This window comes from Lissotriton vulgaris, chromosome 7 (genome assembly GCF_964263255.1).
Source record: "Lissotriton vulgaris chromosome 7, aLisVul1.2, whole genome shotgun sequence".
In the NCBI taxonomy this organism is placed as follows: domain Eukaryota; kingdom Metazoa; phylum Chordata; class Amphibia; order Caudata; family Salamandridae; genus Lissotriton; species Lissotriton vulgaris.
In genome coordinates this window covers 822,154,674-822,175,235 of record NC_141695.1, presented here as the reverse complement: position 1 = coordinate 822,175,235, position 20,562 = coordinate 822,154,674, and the positions used below count along the sequence as shown (strand labels likewise).

The 20,562-nt window shown below is 47.1% G+C and overlaps 1 protein-coding gene and 1 long non-coding RNA gene across 2 annotated transcripts in view; one reads left to right on the top strand and one right to left on the bottom strand.

Moving 5' to 3' along the window:
- Positions 1-20,562, bottom strand: part of DNAH17 (dynein axonemal heavy chain 17) — a 15,539,113-nt gene that overhangs the window by 1,456,590 nt on the left and 14,061,961 nt on the right. The gene's annotated exons all lie outside the window — the stretch shown is intronic.
- On the top strand, positions 332-1,828 carry LOC147702475 (uncharacterized). Its single transcript, XR_015297230.1, has 5 exons — positions 332-397; positions 510-597; positions 714-832; positions 923-1,000; positions 1,328-1,828. It is a non-coding gene; the product is annotated as an uncharacterized LOC147702475 (long non-coding RNA).

The following is a 20,562-nucleotide window of genomic DNA, read 5'->3' as shown; positions in this document are numbered from 1 at the left end:
TGGAGGGGGCTCTACGTGGGTGTTTGTGTGTGGCATTTGCGAGAGATTAAGCTATTGGCATTGTAAATGACAATGCCATTTATTTATGTTAAAAAAAATAACAATGTCAAGAGCAATGCCAATAGCTCTAACTTTAGCAAAGGCAAAACCATTGCATTGTAAATGCTTGTTATACATATGCATCCCGCTAGGCTGCTGCACTCTTCGTGCAATTGAAGCGCTGTAACGCCGTATCTGGGTAGAGATCCTCCCATTGGCCTATGTCTTGATGACATAGTAAAGAATCCCCCTATAAAATGCGAGTCCTTTGTGGCTCCACAACACGCATGCGCGAGGGAGTAGTGCACGCGGGGACGCCGATCGGTTGGAGCGCCGGGAGAATTAAGCCCTTCATTTGGTAAGAGACCGCCACATACCCCTGTTGCCCCCCAGCCAGTCGGCCAAGCTGCTCCTGCTGCCAACTTCTCTCGATTTTAATCCGGTCGTCCTGTGTGCTTTCATTCATACAGCGCACGCGACCGGTATCGACTTGTGCTGACTCTGCCACCACCCGTGAAAATGCCTGATTGAGACAGGTTTGAACTTCACGCTAGACAGGTGATGCTACTAACCTGTTGGTAATTCAGTTTTCCCCTTGCTCCCCCCCCCCCTTCCCCCCCCCCCCCTCCCCGGCTACATTTCTGTTTAACCTCCGTGTTTTCTGGTTACAACAGGACCCTGAGCCTGTTTGCAGACACGACGCTGAAAAGCCTCCCACCCTCGTGCTGTCTATTATATTGGCAAATACAATCCTGTTTTTTTGCCACCCGGACACACTTCCTATTTTCGAGTGGTAAGAGAACCTTGCAGGGCACATAGCCATAACTTCCACTACTAATATTTTCATGTTAAGTAACTGCAATTACTTTCATCTGCTCCACAGATTCATTTTCCCTCCTGTGTTTGATCACTCACCATTACCATTCGGACTACCGCCAGCTTTTTCGCAGCAAATTTGGTGGTAAGTTCGTTTTGGACTGGCTACCAGCCTAATGAGCCTACCAATGTGGGTGTAGTCTAGAGATCCCAGTTCTATCCTTTATATTCCTGCAGTCCACCCATGTAGGTTAAATCTTAAACTCCTTCATTCACTTTGCAGCCCAGTTGTTCTTCTGAATAGGTTGACCCCGCTGGGTATTCACTGAGTTTTTGAGATTCTGATAGGAGACCCTCCTTGTAGCAAATTGATCCCGCTAATTTCTAATGTGTGAAACTGTTGTCTTATTCGTCATTCCTGCTTTAATTTCCTTTTTAAGTTATATGTTTCTCTTTTCTTCTTCCTATGCAGCTGCCTGAGGCCCTGATGAGAATCTCCACAGAACTAAAGGAGATTCGAAACGCGTAGGCCCCTTTTCCCACTGGTCTGCCATTTTGATTTAAGAGTCAAGCATTTGTTTAGACTTCATATTAGTTGTTGTATAATAAGGACCTTCACTATTGTTTGCTAAGACTTTTTGAAATTGTAAAATCTTTGATATTGCATTATCTCCTAAATCAAAATTGTGAACATTGTTGTTTAATTAATGCAGTTCCAGTTGTATATGGATCTCTTTTCCCTTGTACATAATGTATATATGGTACGCTTGAGCTAAGTGTGTATGTGTTGAATGTGTGGCGAATGTGATATGACTGTATTTTTGAATGGTGGTTCGCTCCAGGTGATTGTACTTTTATGTGTCCGTTCTCATTTCTGATTTTGTCCTAATGTTTTTTCTTTCAAATGTAAAAAGGACTTTTATAAAATATTGTTGAAAATCTCTCTATAAAATAAAATTGCGACTAATGAGCATTCCCTTTCTGGAATTTGATTTTCTGTTTGTGGAAGATTTATCTCACTGTTGAGTTAAGCTTATCAGTACTGGCATTTTCTTTTGTTATTTATGATATAGGCTCAGCCTTGCTGATTAGAGCCAACCCTATTCTGTTTTCAAGAATTACATCACAGACTTCAGGAGGCAAGTCAAATGGCCTCAACTGCTGCCGCTCAATCTCCAAGCATGGAGGTGGAGACTGGACAGGTTCGGGTGGAGGAACGTCCCCTGCTGCTGCGACAGAAGGTCCTCCTGAAGGGGCAGGCGGATCGGGGGACCGACTGACATGCTGAGTAGCTCGGGATACCAGTACCTTCGAGCCCAGTCCGGAGCCACAAGGATAACTTGGGCCCGGTCGCGCCTGATCTTCTTCAGCACTCTGGGCAGAAGTGGTATAGGCGGAAAGGCGTATAACAGACCGCAACTCCACTCGCGCCGAAAGGCGTCGCCATCGTGAGTGCCGTCTTGGAAACTCCAACGCGCAGAACTGATGACATTGCGCGTTCTCTTCTGAGGCGAATAGATCTAACCAAGGCTCTCCCCATTGCAGAAAGAGGCCTTGCGCCACGTCCGAGTTCAGACGCCATTCGTGATCCATCGAGCACCGACGGCTGAGTTTGTCCGCCCTGGCGTTCAGAGAACCTGCCAGGTGTTGAACCGTCAAAGTCACGCCCTGACGTTCCAGCCACTGCCAGAGGTGCAGAGCCTCCTGGCAAAGGGTCCACGACCCCACTCCGCCCTGTTTGTTGCAGTACCACATGGCGGTGGTGTTGTCGGTGAACACCTGCACTACACTCCCGTTGACAAAGGGGAGGAATGCCTTCAGTGCTAGACGAATCGCCCGCAGCTCCAACAGGTTGATATGGAGCCGGGACTCCGCCGGAGACCAGATGCCTCTGATCTCTGCCTCTCCCAAGTGGCCACCCCAGCCCTGGAGGGACGCGTCCGTCACGAAAACGTGCTCCGGTTGGGGAAGGGAGAGGGATCTGCCTCTGACCCAATCGCGGTCCGTAAGCCACCACTGCAGTTGTCTCGCAGTGCCCTCCGAGATCAAGACGTGGTCGGACAAGTTGCCCTGATGCTGGGCCCACTGAAACTTCAGGTCCCACTGCAGAGCCCGCATCCGCCACCGGCGTGATGCACCAGAAGGATGCAGGAGGCCATCAGCCCCAGCAGCCGCAGTGTCAACCTGACCGAAACCCGGGATAGCGGCTGAAAGATGGGAATCAAAGCCTGTATATCCCGGACCCGCCGTTCCGGAGGATAAACCCGAAACTGCGCCGAGTCCAGAACCGCTCCGATGAAAAGGAGCTTTTGAGAGGGACACAGGTGTGATTTCGGCACATTGATGGAGAACCCCAGGTCGTGCAAGAGGTCTGCCGTCATCTGAAGGTGGTGGACGACTGTCTGGGGCGAGCCCGCCTTCAACAACCAGTCGTCTAGGTAGGGGAAGACTGAAACCCCTAACCTGCGCAGATGGGCTGCGACCACCGCCATCACCTTTGTGAACACCCGTGGGGCGCTGGTAAGGCCGAAGGGGAGCACGATAAACTGAAAGTGCTCCTGGCCTACCGTGAACCGCAGGTAACGCCGGTGGGCCGGCAGGACGGGGATGTGAAAATACGCATCCTGCAAGTCCAACGCTACCATCCAGTCTTGCGGGTCTAGAGCAGCCAAGACCTGAGCTAATGTCAACATCTTGAACTTCTCCTTCCGGAGGAAGCCGTTGACGTTCCGTAGATCCAAGATAGGACGTAGGCCCCCCTTGTCCTTCTTGGGTACCAGAAAGTAGTCGGAATAGCAACCACGCCCTACTTCTGGCCCAGGAACGCGCTCGATGGCCCCCTTGGCCAAGAGGGCCGTAACTTCCTCCTGCAGAAGTGTCAAGTGGTCCCCCGACACACAGTGGTTCTGCGGTGGCATGGCTGGAGGAGTGGTCTCGAAGGGGAGGGAGTAGCCCCTTCGGACGAGTTGCAGCACCCACCTGTCCGATATAATTGTGCGCCAGTGAGCGTGGTGATGGCGAACCCTGCCACCCACTGGCGTCACATGGGGCCGAAAGCACGGACTAGGAGGATTTGGAGGCAGATGCTGCGGGGGGAGGTGTGGCCTGACCCCGCCGTTGACCCCGACCGCCTCCACGGCGGTTTCCACGGCCGCCACCGCGTTGAAAGGATTGTTGCGGCGCGTGGCTGGCAGCACGTGTGGGGACGCCCCTTCCTTGGCCACGAAAGGAGCGAAACTAACCCGTTTGCTGGCGCTGGGTTGAGAGACCCAAGGACTTGGCCGTGACCCTGGAGTCCTTGAAGCGTGGTCCGCCTTGTCACCAAACAGGCGACAGCCATCGAACGGCATGTCCATCAAGGCATTCTGGACATCTGCCGAAAAGTTGGCGGATCTCAGCCAGGCGTGGCGACGAATCACCACCGTCATGGACATCGCTCTGCCTAGCGAGTCGGTCGTATCAAGACCACACCGTATGGAATATTTTGCTGCATCTCGGCCCTCAGCCACAGCTTTGCCGAGTTTTGCCCGCACCTCCATGGGGCATTCTGGCAGCAGTTCCGCGACCGTATCCCACACAGAGTGGGTGTAGCGGCCCAAGAGGCAAGCGGTGTTGCAAGACCGCAGTCCCAAACTCAGGGACGAGAAGACCTTCTTGCCATACTGGTCATACCTCTTTGATTCCCGGTCGGGCGGGGCCGACGGGAATGCGGTCTGGGAGGTTGAGGCCTGGATCACCAGACTCTCGGGGGTGGGATGGGTGGACAGGAACTTGGGGTCGTCCGGACAAGGACGGTGGCGTCTGGCCACGTTCCGATCAACAGGCGAACCTGAAGCGGGCCTGGACCACGTGCCCAACAGAACGTCTGACAAGGCTTCGTTAAACGGCAGCAGTGGCTCCTGTGGGCATGACTGCGGTTTGAAGACCTCAGTGAGGATGTTAGGCCTCACGGCCGCGACGGGGAGCTCAAGGTGTAAGGCCTTGGCAGCCCTCATCAACACCACTGAATAAGCAGCTCCCTCCTCCGATGCCACAGAAGGAGGAGAGACAAAGCCAGGGTTAGGTGAGTTGTCCAGACCACTGGCATCCCCCAAATCACCTGTCCAGTCCACGTCATACTGGCACTCACGTGACAGAGGGTCCTCAGACCCCTCCCAACCTTCCCCGTACTCTTCATCATCTCCATATTCGGAGTCAACGATGTAGACCGGCTCCTCAGGGTTCACAGGCCCCATCAGCGTCGAGCCCGGCGTCGAGCGATGTCGGTTCGACTCCGCGTCCGGATTCGGGGAGGGTATGGGGACGGCGCCGCCCGGAGCCGGCGCAGGAGAACCGGCGCCGCGCGGGGGCGGCGTCGGGGGTAACCCCGATGGAATCGGCGCCGGAGCGGCCGGCAGACCACCCGGCGTCGACCCCGAAGGCCCTTGCGGCGCCGGAGCACCCGATGGCGTCGAGTCAGGGACAACCGAACCGCCAGGGCCCCCAGACGGTAGCACTGGGCCCGAAGGCGCCGTAGGCCCCGTCGGAGAAGTGAGCGCCCTCATTGCCATGAGGAACGCCTCAATCTCCTCAGGCGTCGCACCTTGCCCAGGGACCGGAGGGTATGGGGCAGGCCGCGCCGGCGACTCTTGCGGAGCCGCGGGGTTGGGGTCACCCGAACCCCCGGCCGCGTCGTGCGAGCGTCGGGGGGAGTCGGGGGTACGATGACGACGCCCCGACTTCTTGTGTTTCTTACCTGAAGAGCCCGACGAATGGTGATGACTTCTGGAGTGTCCGGCGTGGCTCCGTGACCGCTCCCTCGAACGCTCCCTGGACCTCCGGCCGGACCGGGACCGCTCCCGACGCGGGGCCGACACCCGGAGCTTGAGTAGCTTGCGGGACCGCTCCCGTCTAGCCCTGTTAGTCAGAGCCCGGCAATCGACGCAGGCATCCACGTCGTGGTCGGGGCCCAGGCACCGAAAGGCAGAGTCGGTGATGGTCCGTGACCGAGATCGTGCGGTCACAACCGTCACAATTCTTGAAACCGGGCATCCTACCAGGCACCAAAAAGATATAGAAAGTTTGACAAAACTTGGTCAAAAGACCGGAGTACTGCTCTTCGGATCTGCGCTTACTGGCGCGGAAAAAAGAAGAACTGACGTCAGCGTGCGGAGGCGGCGTCTATATACTCCAGCGACGTCATCACGGCGCACGACGCCGACGACGGACGCGGAGCCGCAGGGGACGCCTGCAGACGACGCCTACCGACGCGCAGGGGTACTGCTACGCAAAAGTTTCCGGATCCAGACTGACGCCTGGGGATATTCTAAGGTAAGGAATCTAACACTAACGTGTTTCTTTCAGATTATCCAAACACCCTTCTACTCATTCATCCATCCATTTATCCAAGTACTCACCCAGAAATCCATCCAAGAACTCACCCAGACATCCATCAATATAGTCATTGTGGTATCCATCCACTCACTCATCTAAGCATTTAGCCAACCATCCATCATCAAATGACCTATCCACCCATCTACTTAATTTTTTTGCATAGCGCAAACTCGACCCGAAGGTATCTCAGAGTACTTTATGAGCACCAGTTGCGTTTCAGATGGACACATTAATTTTTTAGGCACGGGGATCTTTCTTTCTTAATTTAATTTCTTCACACATTATGTACAATGGGGAGCTGGTTTCTGGCGTGTTAAACATTTAATACTCCCCTGTGTTTGGTTTCCAGTTCCCTGAGCGAGGCAGGTATGCCGGTTAAACGTGTGGGTGCTGCAGAGCTCATGTCTTGGCCTGGGAGGCTTATGTGCAAGGCTATTTTTCAGCACCTTGATCCTTTTTCATGTTTTTCATGTTTCCATATTGCCTCTTGAAGTCTTGGTGCAGCACTGTGGCTAATAAAAAATGCTTCCTTTCATATTACTCGGCAATGCATTGTATCTCGAAGTCTGTTATGAAGCTGTGTGGTTATACCGAATAAGCAGCTACCTATGTTACATGACATCTCTCTATTAATGAAATACCTGCACTTTTCACAATTGCTTTATTAACCTTCTTGCTTTCTCAAATTTGCTTGAAAATGCACCATTTGTCCACAGTTTTTTCAAAAATTTCTCCGGGGGGAAACTCCCCTGAATCCCCCTTAGGTTGTTGGGGTTCACTCACTTGTGCGTGGGCGCAGACAGTAATGCTGCCCACACTCCAGAGGACATGTTAGGGTGAGGTAACCTGTGACCGCCTATTTAGGTTGTCACAAATTGGACTACAATGATGTGTCATTTGACATTTGCCGTAGTGCCCATTAAACTACATCATTCACATTCATTCCCTGGCTGTGTCTCCTTACTTACTTAAAAATAGCTGCGTGTGATCCCTGCCCGTCTCAGTCTGCCATCTGTTGCTGGCGCTACTCCTGCTGCATAGGACTCTGGCTGTTCAGTTCCATCATCAATGTCCTCATGATAAGTCATATCAACTTCTGTGCCTTTCTTGGTGGCAAGGTTGTGCAGCATGGCACAGGTTGCAATGATTTTACAGCAGATGATGGGTGAGTACTGCCGTGTACCTCCGCTCTTGTGGAGGCAGCGGAACCTGCTTTTTAACAGTCCAAATGTGCGCTCAACAATGTTGTGTGTTGCTCTGTGTGCCACATTGTAAAGTCTCTCACTCCGGGTAGATGGATTCAGGTAGGGGGTGAGAACAAAGGACCGCACAGCATAAGCGCTATCGCCTAGGTGGAAAAGAGAGTGCCATTAATTACATACTGAAAAGACATTCATCTGCAGTATCTATCAGGGTGTGTCACAGTAATTTACCTAGCGGATATCCTTCCCCAAATTCTCCAGCAGCAAGGCATGTGTAGATCCCACTGTTCTGGAAAATGTAGGAGTTGTGGGTGCTCCCAGGGAATTTTGCCACAATGTCAGTAATTATGTTGCCAGCGTTGCATATCACCTGCACATTGATAGAGTGGGTTGACTTTCGGCTCCTGTAGATGTATTCTGTGGCTGCAGGGGGGCAGATTGGGATGTGGGTGCCATCAATACAGCCTATGACATTAGGGAACTGTGCCAGTTGATAGAAGTCAGTCTTGGTTTTGAGCAGTTCTGCATGTGTGTCAGGGAAGCTGATGTAATAATGCATTCTCTGCATTATGGCCTCCAGGAACCTCCGGAAGAAATGGGACAGGCAGCTCTGGGACACCCCACCTACCGCAGCAATCAACCCCTGGTAACTCCCAGATGCAAGCAGGTGTAGGCTACAGAGCACCTGCACATGGGGTGGGATGGCGTGCGCCCTTGGTGTTGGGTGCTCCAGGAGTGGGTGCAAGTCCCTAATCAAGTCCAGTATGGTTTGGGGGTGTAGCCTGTACGCTGCAATATCTCTGCCTCAGTGAGGTGGAAGAGCGTTATCCTCTGTCTGTAGACTTGCTCCTCCCTTCTCCAGACCCTCTCTCCTGCTGCCTGTAGCTGTAGCCGCCTCACTATCACATAGAATGCCACCATTCTGGTCACACTGTTGCATTTTGGGGCTTTTTTTATAGGCTGCATCTGCTTACCACCTGCTTTCACTCCATGGTAATTACCGACTCTTAAATACCGAATTTCATTAAATTCAGTATTTTTGAAGTTTCCTACATCTCAAAACTAATTTTTTACCATTTCTTATTTACCGATTCGGTAAATTCCGATTCGGTAAATTCTGAATCGGTAAATTCCGATTCTGTAAATTCCTGACTCGTATTTACCGAATTGTTCTTTTTGGGCTCCTACATCTCAAAAGCCCAATACCGGTCGGTAACGGCCGAAATTCGGTATTTTCAGCCGTTACCGACTGGTATTTGGCTACCTACATCTGGCCCTCAATTCACAAACGCTTGGCAACCATTGATTGATTACTTCTGCAGGACCAAACACGCTAATATTCAGCCCCCGAAACTCCTGGTTTCGCAACTCTTTGAGGACAAATACTCGTTTCCGCATAGGAAATATGTTAGGATAGATTACTTTTTTTGTACAACAGACCTCCTAAATAAGGCTAATATAACAATCCTACCTAAGGTTATATCGGATCACAATCCGTTAGTTCTAGGGGTGGAAGTTTTAGATGGAATAAAAAATAGGGGGAAATGGACTTTCAATAAGAAGTTATTAGTCAACAGGGAATATGTTGAGCATATAAGAAAATGGGTAATCGACTATTTTGATATCAACAGGTATAGTGCCTCAAGGATAATAGTTAGGGACGCGTTTAAAGCAGGTGTGAGGGGAGAAACTATTAGCTATGTGGCTAAAACCCGAGCTATACTTAGGCTGAAAAATCAGGAACAAATGCGAAGGTTGAAGGTGGCAGAGGATGAGCACTCACTTTTAATTAGGTAGGGGAGAGAGACAATGCAGAGCCAGGTACAGATACAGACTCTTAAGGCAGAGATTAATGGGTGGCTTGCACAAAAAGCGGCAGAGGAGTTCAGGTCCCACCATAACAGCTCATTTGAGAGCGGAGAGTTAGTTGGGAGGAGACTAGCTCTTCGCACTAGGCAAAAGTCAGTGCAGAACCAAATCTTAGCTATCAATAGGGGTCGAGTGGAATATACTGATCCGGAAGGCATAGTTAAAACTTTCAAAGATTACTATCAAGTAATATATTCTGAAGAAGCTGGTAGGAAAGAAAGTATTACATTAGATGATATCAGACAGCTGGTGACAAAAGAAAACCTGGCGCAAGTTTTAAATGAAGATCTAAAGAACGAATTGGAATCAGAGATCTCACAAGAGGAAACTGAAATAGCAGTATGGAGTCTGGCCACAGGAAAGTCCACAGGCCCTGACCAAATACCCCTTGAGCTATATAAAATATTGGGCATGACAATAATACCCCTCTTGTTAGATCTGTTTACAGGGATTCAATACAATGGAAACATTCCAGAGTCATGGAAATCAACCAGAATTGTTGTCTTTCCAAAAAAGGGGAAATCTCCAGACAACCCAGGGTCATATACACCAATCTCTCTAATCAATACGGAAATAGAAATGTACTCTAAGATCTTGGCGACTCGGTTAGGAAGTGTAATTGGTCGTCTGGTCTCCCCGTGGCAACGTGGTTTTATACCAGGGAGGCCAACAACTGACCACATCCGAAGAGTAATCTCATTGTTTGATATCATGTCCGAGACAGGGGGCCAGATGGCCATGATCCTTCTGGTCGCCGAGAAGGCGGTTGATCATGTAACATGTGAATTTTGTGGGGGATTCTGGAGCTAAGGGGGTTTGGTCAGGGATTTATAAGATCGATTAGAGTAATATATCGTAATTAAGTATGGGCGAATTTTGCGGATCTGCGGTCCGCAAATTCGCATGAAATAGCAACAAAAATCAGAGAATTCGTGGATTTTCCCGCGAAATCACAGATTTCTTTGCGATTTGCACTATACTCAACTGGAGTACTTTCTACTGACTAATCAGTAAGTGCTACCTCGTTGGATAAATGTATAGTGCTTTTTCTACTCTGCAGCTGCGTAAAGGGCCAGAAGATTTGTCTCCAGTGACCATGTGTGCCTGTAACTTTGCCACCGCACCAAAAGGCGCCGAGGTCCCTTGAGTGAGCTGTCCATCATAGTTGGGAAAGGGTGGGAAGACGTTGCATACCACTAGTGTGTGGTGCAGGGTTTCATGCGTGTGCACATGCCTCTTGTGTAAAGGGTCAGAGAGCGAGCAGGGAAGCAGGTGAGGAGAAAGCAGCTTCCTGGCCACAGGAACTACACGGGGATCACGCTCGAGAAACTCATGGATGCAAAGACCTCCCTCGAGTATTGCAGCTAATTTTCTACGGCAGATATGGGCTTAAAGCACACTTGCCCAGCCTCAACCGTGCTCACTAATGTTTTGGGCTGATTAAAAACGCAACTGAATTTGAACTACAACTCGGGCACCTGCTATATCTGTAAGTGCTTCCTGTTGAGATTTAATTTTTGTGACAGGAGCCTCGTGCCAGAATGAATCCTGCCCTGCATAGTTATCCACGAAGATGCCACCGTTTTGTGCAATACCTCTACTCAACTGGCGTACTGGCTAATCAGTAAGTGCTACCTCGTTGGGTAAATGTATAGTGCTTTTCCTACACTGCAGCTGCGTAAAGTGCCAGAAGATTTATCTCCAGTGACCATGTATGCCTGTAACTTTGCCACCGCGCCAAAAGGCGCCGAGGTCCCTTGAGTGAGCTGTCCATCATAATTGGGAAAGGGCGGGAAAAACGTTTGATACTGCTAGTGTGTGGTGGGCCTGGCTAATCGGGCAGGGCTTCTATGCGTGTGCACATGCCTCTTGTGTAAAAGGTCAGAGAGCGAGCAGGGGAGCAGATGAGGAGAAAGCAGCCTCCTGGTCCCAGGAACTAGAAGGGGATCGCGCTCGAGAAACTCATGGATGCAAAGACCTCCCTCGAGTATTACAGCTAATTTTCGACGGCATAAATGGGGTTAAAGCACACTTGCCCAGCCTCGACCGTGCTCATTAATGTTTTGGGCTGATTAAAACGTTACTGAACTTGAGCTCTAACTCGGGCATCTGCTTTATTTATCTGTAAGTGCTTCCTGTTGAGGTCTAATTTTTGTGACAGGAGCCTCGTGCTATACTTGTAACTATTCTAGGGTCAGAGACTAGTTGCAAGTAGGCAACAAACTCTGTAGGCGCAGCTCAGGAAGCACTTACAGGGTTACAGCAGGTGCCCAAGTTGAAGTAAATTTCTTTGTAACCATTTTGTAAATTAGCTTCAACTTGGGCACCTGCTGTAACCCTGTAAGTGCTTCATGGAAAATTCGTCCCTCTCGCGAATTCGCGGATTTTTCTGAAATTGCCAAAAATCTGCAAATTACGCGAGCCAGACGAATTGTTGGCCCACACTTAATCGTAATCCAAAAGCTCGGATACATGTAATGGGCAAAGAGTCTGTAGTGTAGTTCCTATAGTCCAATAGGCTCTGCGCATTGGAATAATATAGCCTATAGAATTGACGTAGGACTTAGGTCGACAAGGTCTCTATCGAATATATTAGACTTAATTGTGAGTGCCAGCTAGCTCAGAGGTCACTAGAAACTTTCTCGAATAAACAAGAAGGGATTAGTTTCCGACAACTGCATAAACATGACAACTTTGTTTCCCCAAGAATAAAACTGATTTTCAGAGTCGTGGAAACAATAGATAGATATTTTGCCCAGTCATTCATGCATGCTTCATTTCAACAGAGGTGCAGAGAAATAGAGAGACAGGCTTTTTCAATAAAAGGGTTTATTGAAAAGTCTTCCTTCTATGCAAAAGAAATGAACTGCTACAATCGTAATACTGGTTGCAAAGTATAATGCGTACAGTAAGAAGAGTATTATAAAATAATACTGTAAAAGCATTGTATGGTTTCTAAACCATAAATAAATACATAAATAAATAAAGGCTAAAAAATACTCAACTGGTGCTTTTAAAATATGTCTACCCCAAATGTACCTAACCTAAGTCTAGTACGAGGGAGGAAGTGAGGTGTAGCATAGGGTTAGGGTGTTTTTGCCAAGAATTTAACCAAGAGTTCTCTCAGGGTCTAATCAGCTCCGTACCTTGGTTTTAGAATGAAGGAGGTCTGGTATCTCTGTCTTAGGACTCGATTTCCCAACACCCCGCGAGGGGAGCTTGGAAACACTGGAGCTGGATTCTCCGCGAGAGAAAGGTATCCTCAGTGCGTCAGCTGGAGGGTCGGCTTCCTTCGGCACTTGCTGTAGCGAGCTGCGTTGGGCAAGTAGATAGTCGACCTGCTCCGAACCACTGTGTGTTTGCTAGGGCAAGTGGAGGCATATTTATACCTTGAAGGTGCCTAGTTTGACGCAAAGTCAGACATAATAACGTCACCAAAGAACCCCAAGGGAATGGTAGTTCTTTGAAAACGCTATGATTTCTAGGACAAATCAATATTCAAGTAAGAGGATGTCCCTGACTGCTGAAGCTGAGTTTTCCAAGAAATCGTTGTGGCTTTTTGGAACGAGTGGAAGTAGCCACGCCTGTATTTGGACTGGATGGATTATGTCTAAATATGGGTATGATTTCTATGCCTATATAAAGCAATGTGAATTGTACCTATATAAGGGCATGAATCGGTAAATTTCGCTTGATTCTAAAATGTTTTACAACACCCACTCCACTTTATTATGTTCAATATTACTAAACTCTAAGCATCTTCAAACATATCTGAAGCAAGATGTGTACAAAATCCCTCCCAAAATACATAGAATGCATTTGAAATGGTTGTAAACGAAAGATGAGCATTTGTTTTGTACGCATTTAAAAGGCAATATTTCATTCAAAGCATGTAGTGTGACATTGAAATATGCTTAGCAGAATGAGTCATGAAATAACATTCATGAAATGGCTCTTAAATACAGAGGAAAGTCGAAACCATTCCATGACAGAATATATATATACCGTTTCGGTTGTGGACAAGGTCAAATATTGTCATTTGGAAGTGTTTAAAAGAATTCTTGTTCTCTAAGAATGGTTCTACTTTAAGCAGATTACTTTGTAACCCCAAAAAAATCAATTTTGGAAAAGTCAAATCGCAAAAAAAGAGTTCTAAAGTTGGAAGTTTGATTTTGAAAAGTGAAGGTCGAATACAACGTCCCGTAGAACGCTGTGTGCTGACTTCAAAAGTAATTCTCGTTGTTAGGAGAAAACATCACATCTTCTAAGCTGGCAAAGAAATAGTTTACCACAGTAGGTGAAAGTTGGACCACTTCATTAAGTAAACCAATAGCACAAAAATGTGAAGCATCGCCATTGGCGTTAATCGCATTAGCAATGTTTGTCGGAGATGGAGATGAAGGTGGTACCTGTGTGCCTGTTGGTCCACGTATCTCACCGTCAGCAGATTGCGTCTGTGAGATCTCAATGAATGCCGTCATCAGGATTGGTAGCCGCTGGGGACAACACGATGCATGGGCCGTTACCGAACCAAGCAGGGTATCAACATCAGTTGGCAGAGCTGATGGAAGTGTTAGACAGACGTTCAACACACATTCTTCTCCACATAGCAGGCATCGTAGAACAGGTAAGATGCAACCTTGCCAGATTGGTCGGAATGATAGGAACCACGTGGTATTCAGGTCTCTTAGACGAGCCAGGCCCAGGATCTGTATCATGAGCTCACGACACTTCATTGCCAGGATAGTGTTCTCAAAAGTAATCTGGGTGTCATTGCTAAAAGGACTTGCCATATCAGAGCAGAAGAAACAAGAATAGTATTCCTGCTACGAGTCCCAAAATGAGAGGCAGGCCGCCAAACACAGTGTGCATGAAGTTTGGAAAAATGCCTAGGACTGCTTCAAAGTGTGCTAACAGTCCCGAAAAAACGGACTTAAATACATGTACAATACCACTGGTATCAGACATGTTTAAGATACAACCTAACATTTCTACGAAATGTATGGGGCAGTCTGTTGATAATAGGGCATGTATCTCTGCAGAGGACCTTGCAACTTGTAGTTCATACGTCTCTTTAGACGAGGTCAGTGGCACAGTTTTTTGTAAAAGAATGGCTTTCATTCTGCCTAAAGTATCAACTCGAATAGAAGAGATGTTCAGTGAAGGCCATAGCGGCGACGCCTCGTCTGTTTTAGCTTTAGGAAACAATACTTGCATACACCAAGTGACCCTGGCTGACACAGTTACGAGGAAAGGTTTTCCTGGCATCATCCCACAACAGCTTTGATCATTCAACATTCTATAGCTCCAATTAGAAAGCTGCCTAAAAATTGGATCTATCACTGCTGCTGGAGAACCTTGCAGGTGGCAGGATAAATTGCTCGAAGAACCTTCACAGCCCAGTGTAAATGAATACCCTGGCATAAGAGTGTACCACTTAGTGCACTTTTGCATTGTGTACCACTAAGAAATACCTCTTTTCCCCCACTCCAACATCTGTGTGTGTGTATGGTAATTCCCAGGTTGACTTTATGTATTCCTTACCAAACCTTTCATACACAGCAACTGGTATATGTTTCAAACAGTATTGAAAATTGTGACAGGCAGAGTGATTATCCCGTGTATTATTCATTCTGTTGCAGGCTTTTCCGAAACAGTTAATGGCAATCTTTCCAGTTTTTCAATGCTCAGCAACGTATAGTCTGCTCCTTTCTGTGCCAAACTGATTTGTTTATCTGTAAGGTTAAATACAGCAAACAATGACGTGGTGTTGATTAGACGCCATGGCACATATCCAGAACGAAGATTTTGCAACGTCCAGCCTAACACCATTATAGAACGTAATTGTGACTGTCCATGCTGTAGCATGAGCAAGTCCTGTTCATTATGTCAATGGCAGAAGATACTATGCTGTCCAAAGAATAAATTCTGGATGACAGGGTCATTAACCAATTGTCATCTACAGAGAGTGCTTTCTCTAAATTCATACGATCAATTTCTCGTATTCTTTCTGCAGTCTCTGCCTGTGTCTCTTTCTAAGCTTCATTATAAATGGCATATATACCTGCGTATATGAAATGTTTATGACGTTGTTTTGCCGGACCTTGTAAGAACTCACTTAAATCAACGACATCTTTAAGTAAAGATAAGTGTTGTTTTACCTCTGTAAGTGTAGATTTTTGTAGCCACTCAAGGCACAGTTTTCCTACACTGTATGTTGTTACTATCCCTGGATGTTGTCTCTGGACATATCTTGGATCTGGCCTAGCTACTGTAAACCCTTGTGTCTTGTTCAGGAATCTATCTTGACAGTTATTCGTGTCTGTCGGCCAGATTAATAAGCATGGGCGAAATTTGCAAATTCGTGTTCGGTGAATTCGCGGATTTCCCCGCAAAATCTCAAAAAAAATCTGCGAATTCGCGAATTTTCCCGCAAATTCCCAGATTTTTTTGCGATTTGCCCTGGAGTACTTTCTACTGGCTAATCCAGTAAGTGCTCCCTCATTGGGTAAATGTATAGTGCTTTTACTACACTGCAGCTGCGTAAAAGGCCAGAAGATGTGTCTCCAGTGACAATGTGTGCCTGTAACACAGGCACAGGCACACATGGTCACTGGAGACACATCTTCTGGCCCTTTACGCAGCTATAGTGTAGTAAAAGCACTATGGGGCAGATTTACAAGCCGCTTGCGCCTCTTTTGCGACGCAGTTGCGTCACTTTAGTGACGCAGCGGCAGCACAAAAGATGTGCCATGGTGCTGGGTATTAACAACGTGACGCATCTGAGAGATGTGTCCCGTTGTAAAGCCCTGCGCCATCAGGAGGTGTTCCGGCCCAGGGGAGGGCGTTCCTGCGCAGGAACGCCTCCTAAAAGTGGCTGAGTGAAATCTACAAGATTTCACTCCGTCACTTTTAGGCCAATGCTGCGTCAAAACCCTGCGCCTGCTTGAAGCAGGTGCAAGGCTTGACGCAGCATTGGGGAGATAGGGCCCCCCAGAGCATTGCTGGAGCTGCGTCGCGCTTGCGACGCAGCTCCAGCAATGCGCTGCTTTTATGGCACAGATGCATGACGCATCTGTGCCGTTTTTGCCACATGGTGCGCTGCATTGTAAATGCGGCGCACCATGGGTGGCAGAGCTGCGGTGCACAATAACTGGCGCATCCCTGGGGATGCGCCAGTTATTGTAAATCTGCCCCTATACATTTAGCCAACGAGGGAGCACTTACTGATTAGACAGTAGAAAGTACTCCAGTTGGGTAGAGGTATTGCACAAAAAGGTGGAATCTTCGTGGGCAAACACGCAGGGCGGGATTCATTCTGCCCCCTGTTAGACTCGTTTTTTGTGCCCTTCTGCCCTCTGTAAGACTCGTTTTTCCCTGTTTTTCTGCCCTTCTGCCCTCTGTTAGACTCGTTTTTCCCTTGTTTTTCTGCTCTTCAGCCCCCTGTTAAACTCGTTTTTTGTGCCCTTCTGCCCTCTGTTAGACTAATTTTTCCCTTGTTTTTCTGCCCTTCTGCCCTCTGTTAGACACGTTTTTGTGTCCTTCTGCCCTCTGTTATTCCCTTGTTTTTGTGCCCTTCTGCCCTCGGTTAGACTCGTTTTTGTGCCTTTCTGCCCCCTGTTAGACTGGTTTTTTGTGCCCTTCTGCCCTCTGTTAGACTTGTTTTTCCCTTGTTTTTATGCCCTTCTGCCCTTTGTTAGACTGCTTTTTGTGCCTTTCTGCCCTCTGCATCACCACATCATCACTCAGCGCTACCCCAGCATCACTCAGCACCACCACATTATCACTCAGCACCACCACATTATCACTCAGCACCGCCACAGCACCACTCAGCACCACCACATCATCACTCAGCACCACCACAGCATCACTCAGCATCACCACAGCACCACTCAGCACCACCACAACACCACTCAGTGCCACCACAGCATCACTCAGCACCATCACAGCATCACTCAGCACCACCACAGCACCACTCAGCACAACCACAGCACCACTCAGCACCACCACAGCACCACTCAGCACCACCACAGCATCACTCAGTGCCACCACAGCATCACTCAGCGCCACCACATTATCACTCAGCACCACTACAGCACCACTCGGCACCACAACAGCATCACTCAGCATCACCACAGCACCACTCAGCACCACCACAGCACCACTCAGCGGCACCCCAGCATTAATCTGCGCAACCATTGAACAACAACGGGTTCGAATATGTTCTCTCAATGTTTCAAGCTTAATTACAAATGTCACAAAAAGATGTTAATATTTTACTTCTGTTCTTGGATTTTCGTCACAATAAAATACACCGAACATAATCTTCACAAAAGTTATTTACAAAAGTTTAAGCTATTGCCATTATAAACTAACATCACTTTTATTTAAGTATTATTTATTTAAAAAAATTAAAAGCCATTGTAATTTGTAATATTAATACATCTAAGTCACGTAAATGCAAAACATGTTGCATTACAAATGCTATAGGTGTCACATTTGCGAAAGTTATAACTATTGGCATTGTAAATGAGAAAGCTATTAATTTAGCTATTTTCAAAACCAACACATAAATAAAAAAATTGTCATTTACAAGACCAATAGCTCAAACTTTCCTAATGCGAGACCTATTGCATTGCAAATGTTTGTTTTTATATCTGTCAGTGCTTCCTGTTGAGGTTTAATTTTCGTGACAGGCGCCTCATTGCCTACTTGTAACTATTCTCTGACCCTGCTTCAAAGGTCAGAGCAAGGTCAGAGAATAGTTGCAAGTAGGCAATGAGGCGCCAGGAATCACTTACAGGCTTACAGCAGCAGGTGCCCAAGTTGAAGTTCATTTCTTTGTAACCCTTTTGTAAAAGGTTACAAAAAATTAGCTTCAACTTTTGCACCTGCTGCTGTAACCCTGTAAGTGCTTGGCTGAATATTCGTCCCTGCTGATTCGCGGATTTTACCGCGATTTTGCGAGATTCGCGGATCGCGAAATTGCGGAAAATCCGCAAATTCCGCGACCGGAACGAATTTTCAGCCCATGCTTACAGATTAACCATTTCTTCCAATCAGGATCAGTTCTGTTTTTAAGTAAAGTAGTTTTTACGTCGACCCCTCCCTCTGAAGTGTTTTTACTATCAGGTGTAGTTGTAGGTGTAGACGGTTTGTTTAAGTCTTTTATCTTGGCTAAGCCAGGGCAGGATGTCTGTTGAATAGTGTCATTCAAAAACATTATTTGTTCAGGAATAATGCAGGATCGAAATAAAGCTTCAATTCCCTGTACTTGCCAGTCTTTTGAGCCCCAGACCATTTTTGTTTCTAGGTAGTCACTCCAGAAGTCGAAACCTAACAAGGACAGCTGGGCATCAAAGGCTGCTGAACACATTTGTTTTGTATTGGTCAACATACTTTTTCTTCCTGTCTTATTAACATTTCTAAAGTAAAATGTTTCCTGATTTGTGGTATTAAAACTTGAGAAGTATGGAAATTGTTCATAGAATGTTTTTTGAGCTACCTTTTGGTGGCGTTGGACAATGTTCCCATTGATTCAAAGTATAAACATTTCTAGGGCTTGCAGATTTGTGCAAGTAATGATGACCATAGTGATTAGAACAATACATTTGTGCATAATGTGATGAACATTCTAAGTATTCATGTTTTGTAAATTTTGCAGACATCTCTAAATCTGACATCATATTATTAACAGTCTCAAAGTCCCAATCATCAGAAAATGTGCTGGGTGAAACAAAGTCACTCAAGGAAACCTTGAATTGATGTAGAATCTTCAGCAGCTCTGCCGGACCATAGATATCATAATCAGTTCTATCCCATGCTATACCACCAGGTATAGGAATGGCTGTGATGTTTACTGATGTCAAGTCTCTTTGTTCACGATGAGATGATTTGTGTGGCTTTAGGAGCAAGTTGATGTTCTTACTTGCTGTGCCCATTTTACTATATCTTCCATTTATCATCATTCCCAAAGTTAATACCATGATTAGCAAAATTAGGAGAAAATGTATGCCTAGCACAATCCTAAATTCAACCCATGGTGAAACCAGATACGTTTTTTTCAAGTTGCTGAAAGAGTTCTGTTACATGATCTTTAAAAGTTTTATTTGCTGGCGTCGTTTCAGGCTCACGGGGATCCTCGGAAAACGTATCAAAGTTGATGAAATAGCCAGAGGCAGTTCTGTCAATTGTTGGAACTGCATCAGGATTATTTGAAATCACTGGGGCTACCGGATCCTTTGTCACATTAGTGTAGTCCGATGCTACATCATTGCAGACGGGAGTGTCTTGACGTTCTGTAATTTGGGTCTCAAGAGGCACAAGTTCCATTGCTTTATTGCTTAGTCCTTTGTTTTGTGCTGCAGAGTCTTCAAATGTTATCAGTCTCTCAGTCTAAACCTCTTGGATAGTAGCAAGATTTGGTCTTCTGCTACATCTTTGTAGTCCACTTGGCCTACTACTTATTATCAGCCACATGATGTGGTTTGACCAGGTCGATGGATACGAACCTGTTCTCTTTTCTTCCAGCAAGGGGCGGTAGTAACACTGTTCTTGATCCGTGGATTGCTAGTACAGGTACTGGTTTTCTGTAAGAAGGCCCAAATTCCTTCTTATCCATGATCTTTTCTTGGACTAGATTCCCAATCTTTGGAATCCAGACAGGCCTTGCTGGGACGGGTGGTTCTCCTTCAGTGGTCTTTGGCTTCTGTATTGTGTTGCTTTGACTTCTTCTTTTCTCGTTTAAGTCCTGCAAAACAGCCAAACGGTCTTTCATATCAAAGGGTTTTTGTTCCACCACTGAAGTGTGAGGATCAAGGTCTTCGATAAGCATTCTAGTACCAAATAGCATTTCATATGGAGTGATTCCACCCAGAGAATTTCTTGGCAGATTGTTAAGACTACGTTGGACACCTATTAGATGTTTGACCCACCCGTCACCCGAGCCTAGTACCCTAGCTGTTATAGATTGCTTTATGTCCCGGTTTTTTCTTTCCACTACAGAATTTCCCTCAGGGAAGGAATGGACTTGAGTACCGCAATGCAACGCCCAAGCATGGCCTCCTTGTAAGCCCGAGAGCTAAACGCAGGACCCGGGTCAGAATGTAGGATGCCGATTGCGTATGCCACATGAATTTGTCCTATTAGTTGTGGGGCTGCGTTCATCCATAGCGACGTCTGCATGTAGAAAGCCTAATGCTGTCAACTGGATTTAATGTCATTGTACACTAGCATAAACATGGACCTAGGCTTGCAGGCGGTA